Consider the following 7122-nt stretch of genomic DNA (forward strand, 5'->3'; position numbering starts at 1 on the left):
TTTTTAAATGCCCTTTCTCACTGTCCCTCTTCCCTTCTGTTTTTCTTTTCCTTCATCTTTCTTTCTCGCTTTCCTATCCCTCAGTCATGTCTGTCCCGTCTGTAACAACTGAAAAAATAAATAAATAAATAAATCAAAAAGACACACTGCAAACCAAAAAAAAAACAACAAGACACCAGAGCCTATCAGGAAAACTTCAAGATGAAGCTAAAAACTAGTGAGTGGACCTTTGATTAAAGAATTTCTACCAAACTACAACTGCAGCTGAACAAATGAGCTTTTGGTGGAACTTTACACTCTGAAATATTGAAAGGTTTAAAGGATGAGACAGCTCAGCACAGCATGTTATTAACTTCACACATGAAGTGGTTCAGTCCAGTCAGTCTTAAGTTTTGCAGCCACCGTCCACATCCTGCTTCTTTGACTGGTCGTCACGGTAACTCTGGACTTTCCTCCAACGAATCCTGAAGTCTGTCAGTCCTTCTGACAGCATGAGGCCTGACAGCTGGACAAATGTGCAGATGATGAAAAACATGAAGCATAGTTTGAACTTGTGTCAAGTTTGTGTTGGTGACTGAACTGCTGACCTGCTGTGAAACCTGCTGCTGGATCTCTGTGCTGTGCATGTCTGCCTCTGACTGAAGCTTCATTTTCACCACTGTTTGCTTTGTCACTGCTAAAAATGAACCACATATAACAACACAAACATTAGTGTTTTACATGATGACAGGATCTTACAGTGTTTGCATTCTGGACCTCACCTCTGAAACAGAAAACAAAGTGTCTGCTGGTACAGGAGCCATCAGCCCATTCCCCTGTCATTAAATACATTGGTGCACAGTACTCTGAATTTCCATTATCAGGCTGACCAGACCACCAGTTAGTGAATGTGGAGGTTGTGTTGTCAGACCAGGGGGACCAGGGATCCCTGTAGAGACCAATCCACACATACTGAACCCCTGATCCCTTCAAAGTGAGCATGATGTTGGATTTCTCCTCTTTGCTTCTTACACTGGTCAGGTCTGTGTGGTATGTCCTGCAGTACGACTGAGCCTCTGACCAGGAGCGACTCTCCATCACTAAGATGTAACTTGTACTGCTGGCTGTGAAAGATTAAAAACTTTTTTAGAACATGCACATAATATGAAAAAATAAATCTCATAAAAATCTAGAGATAAGTAGGGCAACAAATCTTTTTTCCTACCATTGTAACACAGGAAAGGGTAAGAAGCTCCACAGGGTCTATCATCCATCTGTGTTTGTCCCTGAAGAGCCACACAGTATTCCTTTGCATTTGCACAGTTTGGTTGGCCGTTAGCCCAGATCAAAAATTCATGTGTGCTGCCAACATAAAAAAGTTTTCCCTCCATGGACCACTTCCAGCTGTAACGATCATCATAGAGCCCTAACCAAGCCCAGTTATCGATCCTTGGTGCCATTGAGAAAAGCAGTTGGTTGATGTTGCTGTTGTAGATGGTGACCAAGTCAGTGAAGTGTTCTCTGCAGTAACTCTGAGCTTCAGTCCAGGTCATTTTCTGGTTCACAAAGTGGTATTCTCTGGAGTGGGGAGGAAGAGTGGAAAGTCCCCCTGAGAAAAATAAAACAAAGGTTTTTATTGCGGAAACTGTGCTCCTGGGTGAATCACTGAAAAAGACAAATTTACAAAAATAAAAAGTATAACCATTTAAATAGTCATATTATATGGAGACTAGCCAGAGGTGGGAAGTTACAAGGTAACTTACAAACATAAAAGACAGTCCTGTGCTGTGTCTATCACCAGGGCTTACCCCACACTGTCATCCTCCTGTACCAGGAGGAAATTATGATAAAGTAGATTCTACTTCTTGTAAATGTAACTCAATGTTTCTTGGTGGAGTCTGTGAGAGTGACATTGTAGAAGTGGTGAGTAAATTCAAGAGTAAAAAATCCATGGATTGTGACGACCTTGACATGTCACTAATTCAGCCGTTAACATATATTCGTAACAAATCATTTCAAACTGGAATTTTTCCAGATAAAATGAAAATTGCCAAAGTGATCCCACTATATAAAACTGGTGATAAACAGATTGTGTCAAACTATAGACCGGTATCTTTACTGCCTCAGTTTTCAAAGATTCTTGAAAAACTATTTGCAAACAAACTAGATTCTTTTATTGATAAATCTGATTTATTGAATGATCATCAGTATGGGTTCAGAAGAAATCGCTCAGCATCTCTAGCTGTGATGGAATTTATTGAAAATATTGCAACAGCTGTGGATGAAAAACAGTTTGGAATAGGTGTGTTTATTGATTTACGTAAAGCCTTTGATACGATAGATCATTCTTTACTTTTACAGAAGTGTGAAAGGTATGGCTTAAAAGGTGTTGTACAATTTTGGTTAAATAGTTACTTGAATAATAGGTTCCAATATGTGAGTATTAATAACATGAAATCTAAACTTAGAAAAGTAACTTGTGGAGTTCCGCAAGGATCTGTTTTGGGACCTAAGTTATTTTTACTTTATATAAATGATATTTGTACAGCCAGTGATACTTTAAAATATGTGATGTTTGCTGATGATACAAACTTATTTGGCTCTGGAAAAGACATAAAGAAATTACTGAAAACAGTGGAAACAGAACTCATGAAGTTAAATAGATGGTTTGTATTTAATAAACTATCATTGAATGAAAGTAAAACAAAATTTATGTTATTTGGAGGTAGTAAAAGTAATATTAAAGCAAAATTGAATTTAAATAATGTTGAAATTGAAAGAGTATATGAGACAAAATTTTTAGGAGTAATTATTGATGATAAACTTTGTTGGAAGCCCCACATAGAACATGTGAAACAAAAATTATCCAAGTCTATTTCTATTCTTTATAAAACAAAAGATTTTTTGAATAAGAACTGCCTTTATTTATTGTATACTTCCCTTTGTTTGCCTTATATGACCTACTGTGCAGAAATTTGGGGGAACACATACAAAACATATTTGGATTCAATATTTAAATTGCAAAAAAGAGCTATTAGAATAATAAATAAAGTTGGATATAGGGAGTCCACCAACCAGTTTTTTGTAGGATCATCTATGTTAAAATTCATGGACATTATATAGTCTAAAACTTTAGAAATGATATATCGTGTGATGAAAAAGAATGTTCCAATTTGTATTTTAAGTATGTTTCAACTAAGAGATGGAAAATGTGATTTAAGGGGGTCTTATAAGTTTGAAATGCCTAAAATGAGAACCAATGTTAAGTATAGATGTGTGTCAGTTTTGGGAGTGAAATTATGGAATGGACTTAATGATGAACTGAAGATGTGTTTTTCTTTGTCATTCTTCAGGAAGATTTTAAAAATTAGTATTATAAAAGGTTATAGAAATTTGGTTTGTTAAAATTTTTTTGTGTTGATTTAATTTCTTGATTTATCATTGATTTCTTTTCAAACTGTTATACAACTTATTTATCAATGCTATTTATTTTCTTGGTTAAGGATTTGATTATTTCTATGGGGGTAAGGGATAGGATAAGTATAAGCCATAAGGCTTCAGCCTATTCCTTTTTTGGTTTCTGTTTGAGTACTTTTATGTAAAATTATAATCTGTTGTTGTTGTTGACTGAAATAAAAATTTCAATTCAATTCAATTCAAATCGCTTGCTCATATGGGGTCATGTGATTGTTGGGTTTTTGTCTGTGTATTATTGTAGGGTCTACTTTACAATATAAAGCACACTGACAACAGAAAATAGAGCATTGTTTTTAATTCTCTCCTCTGCTTTGTGTTCAAGCTGAGGACATTAATTAGAATTAAAATTAATATTAGACTAATATTATTTTATTATTATTTTATTATAGCACAAGGCAAAAACTGGTAGAAATGTCCTCCAAACTGTACATTAGGAGTACATGTCAGAGTCTAAACATTTTCTTTACTTTTACTAGAGTAAAGTAGTTCAATCACCGCTCCAACTTTTACCAGATTATTTTTAAACATACGTATCTGTATTTGTACTTAGCTGCAGAATAACTATATGACTGTTTTGGCATCTCTGTGGCTAACATATAATAATTAATGTGAATGTATTGTTCTTTTAATCTTTATTATTATTATTATTTTTAAATTTTATTATCTATTCCGTACGTTTTTTGGATTTCTACTACTTCAAAATCGTTCAACTTAGAAAAACCATTCAAACACCGTTAGATTCCTCTTCTTTTAGACATGTGTGCTTCTATTTTCCCCTTTTTTACATTTATATTTTTAAATTTATTCAACTTTATTCAAAAAAATTATAATGTATTTCAATGGGGAGATCCTTCAAATTCTCCTTCAACTCATTCCTCTTTCAACTCTAACTACTTCCACATATGTTGACCTAGAGCCACCATTCAAACTTTAAAACGAAGTAAGTAAGTAAGTAAGTAAGTAAGTAAGTAAAGTTTATTTATTAAGCAATTTTCACAGACAGACAGTCACAAAGCGCTGTACACAAATATTAAAATAAACAATAAAATCAATAGACATTATACACAATGTAAAAGATCAAATGTAAATAATGTAGAAAATATAAAATATGTAGATCAACAAAAGGCTTGTTTGAACAGAAAAGTTTTTAACTGTTTTTTAAAAGAATCCACAGAGTCAAGCAAACGTAATTGTAGTGGTAAACTGTTCCACAGCCTTGGTGCAACAGACTGAAAGGCTCTCTCCCCTTTTGTCTTCAGTCGTGTACGGGGAACAACTCAGAGACTCTGAGTCTGTGAGCGGAGATGATGAGCAGCAGTGTATTTTATAAGAAGCTTGGATAAATAATCTGGGGCCATTTAGTGCTCCGTATGTTAAAACAAGAATTTTAAAGCGAATTCTAAACTCTATCGGGAGCCAATGTAAAGAATATAAGATTTGTTTGTTTTTCTTTCTTTCTTCCCCTCTTTCTCACCGTCTCTTCTCCCCGACAACTTATCTTGTCATCTGCTGACTGAAGCTGACGTTCAAAGAGGATTTTCTTTGTTCTTCACACATATTTCCCTGTCAAATTAGGACACCTGAAGGGAGTGAACTTTCTGCAGAATTTGGGTGTCCCTATTTAAAACACAAATACAACTTTACTTTCTGACAACGGGATGAGACACCTTTCCTGGCCTGAAGACAGTGGATCTTATTTTATCTTTTGAATGTCACTTCTGTCCTTTCTTCAGGAATGTACAATGTAATAGATATATTGACCAACAATGGTCATGTGACCCTACCAATGATTCCCTGAAACAAAAATGATAGGCCTCGGGGCTTAAAGAAACATGTGAAGGTGACCAAAAGGTGACTCTGCCTCAACAAAATGCAAATCGTTAGGAAAATCAAGTTATTTCCATTTGTTTCCTATTAAATTAAGCTTGTACAAGTTCTAGGAACAGACAACATAGGTGCTGGTAGCAAGCTGTTAGTGGCTTAACAAAATGTCATTTTTAAAGTGGAGAGACTGATTGCACCGTGTTAGCATTGTCAGTAAACTGGATACAGTTACATTATCAGACTATGGCAATGGCTACACCATAACCCCTGTAGATCCCTGTAATCCATTAACTATCAGATGATGTCTGTCACATATGATGTGTATGATTCTCCTTTTTGCAACTTTCAACATAGGGAGCCAGACACTGTTTATCCACTAGCAAACTTAGACCTGTTTTTGGAAATAGAACATCTAAAAATAACTATTATAATAGTACTAATAATAATGTATTTTAGTAGTATGATGTTACAGTGGCATGCACAAACACTGAGTGTTTCAACAGTGTGACTTGTTATTGAAGTTATATTATGTAAAATGTTCACTGCTATCTCAGTACACTCTAAAAACTTGTCACAGTCCTGAGTCTGTGGACTCAGTGTTTTTCTGTTTGTATTAGTTAGCTTTGATTTCATGATGTGTTTTGATTCTCTTGGGTTTGATTTCTGTCGCTAGTATTCCTAACTCCCTAGGTCCTGGGCATTTCTTGTGTTCTCCTTCTTGGGTCGTGGTTCTGTGTTCTGTTAGTATACAGTCGTCTCTGTCAGTGTGTCTCTTGTTCTGTCACCGTATCCCCTAGTTTAGTCCACGTCTGTTCAGTTTCCTGTTTTACTTTGAAAGTCTGTGTACTATGTCAATGTGTTGAGTTTTGCCTCGTCATATCTGATGAGTCCCAGCTGTGCTCTCCTCCTGTTTCACATTCCCTAATCACCTCAGTATGTATTTAAGCCTTGTGTTTTTCACTGCAAGTTGTCGCCTCCTCCACGTTTGTTGTGTGTGTGTGTGTGTGTGTGTGTGTGTGTGTGTGTGTGTGTGTGTGTGTGTGTGTGTGTGTGTGTGTGTGTGCGTGTGCGTGCGTGCGTGCGTGCGTGCGTGTGCGTGCGTGCATTGTCGTCTACCTTCAGCATCTCCTGTCTAGTTAGTTTAAGTTGTTGTTTATGTATCGCCCAAGGGTGACTCTCCAGCAAATAAAGCTGTCGTTTAAGTTAATGTTTTGTCTCCGAGTCCTGCACGTGGGTCCAGCCACTGACAGCCACACAACTCATCGTGACAAAACTACTGTTTAAGCTCAACAAAAAAAATTAACGGAACAGTTCCCATTACTCTTTTTGAGATACGATAACTTCTGTTGAAATTATATTGAACCAACAAACTATATTGATTTAGGGGAATTAACCTTTCCTCCATAATCAAAGGTGATTTTAATTACCACTTACTTAATAATTGGTAGCTTAAAACTTGTTTTTAAGTTATTTACTCGTAAAAATTATGCTCCTCCAATTACTTTTCCACATTATTTACAATGATTTTTAAGTGTTATGGAATTAATTACTACAATTACAAAAACATTTTTTAAGTTAATCATTTAAAATATTAAGTTGCTGATTTTCTTCATTATTATCATAATTTTAGCTTTCTCTTATTTTTGTTATTGTAACAGATTTAAGAGATAAATTCATTCAACATTTTTTTTTTTTTAGAAAGTTTTTATTTTATTTTTTAACTGTTGGCATTTCAACACTTTATGTTTACATAGTGAAAAATAACCAGAAATTTAGATTGCAAGATCAAGCATCTTTCTTTTACACAGTGCACCTTTAAGATTAATGTTACATATACAGGAT

The 7122-nt window shown here is 35.1% G+C and overlaps 1 long non-coding RNA gene across 1 annotated transcript; it reads right to left on the minus strand.

Moving 5' to 3' along the window:
* Positions 1–390: 390 nt before the first annotated feature.
* On the minus strand, positions 391–940 carry LOC309692423. Its single transcript, XR_014272306.1, has 3 exons — positions 762–940; positions 588–676; positions 391–505 (listed from the first exon to the last, which is right to left on the minus strand). It is a non-coding gene; the product is annotated as an uncharacterized lncRNA (long non-coding RNA).
* Positions 941–7122: the final 6182 nt, after the last annotated feature.

This window comes from Aulonocara stuartgranti (genome assembly GCF_965226115.1).
Source record: "Aulonocara stuartgranti genome assembly, chromosome: 3".
Lineage (NCBI taxonomy): Eukaryota > Metazoa > Chordata > Actinopteri > Cichliformes > Cichlidae > Aulonocara > Aulonocara stuartgranti.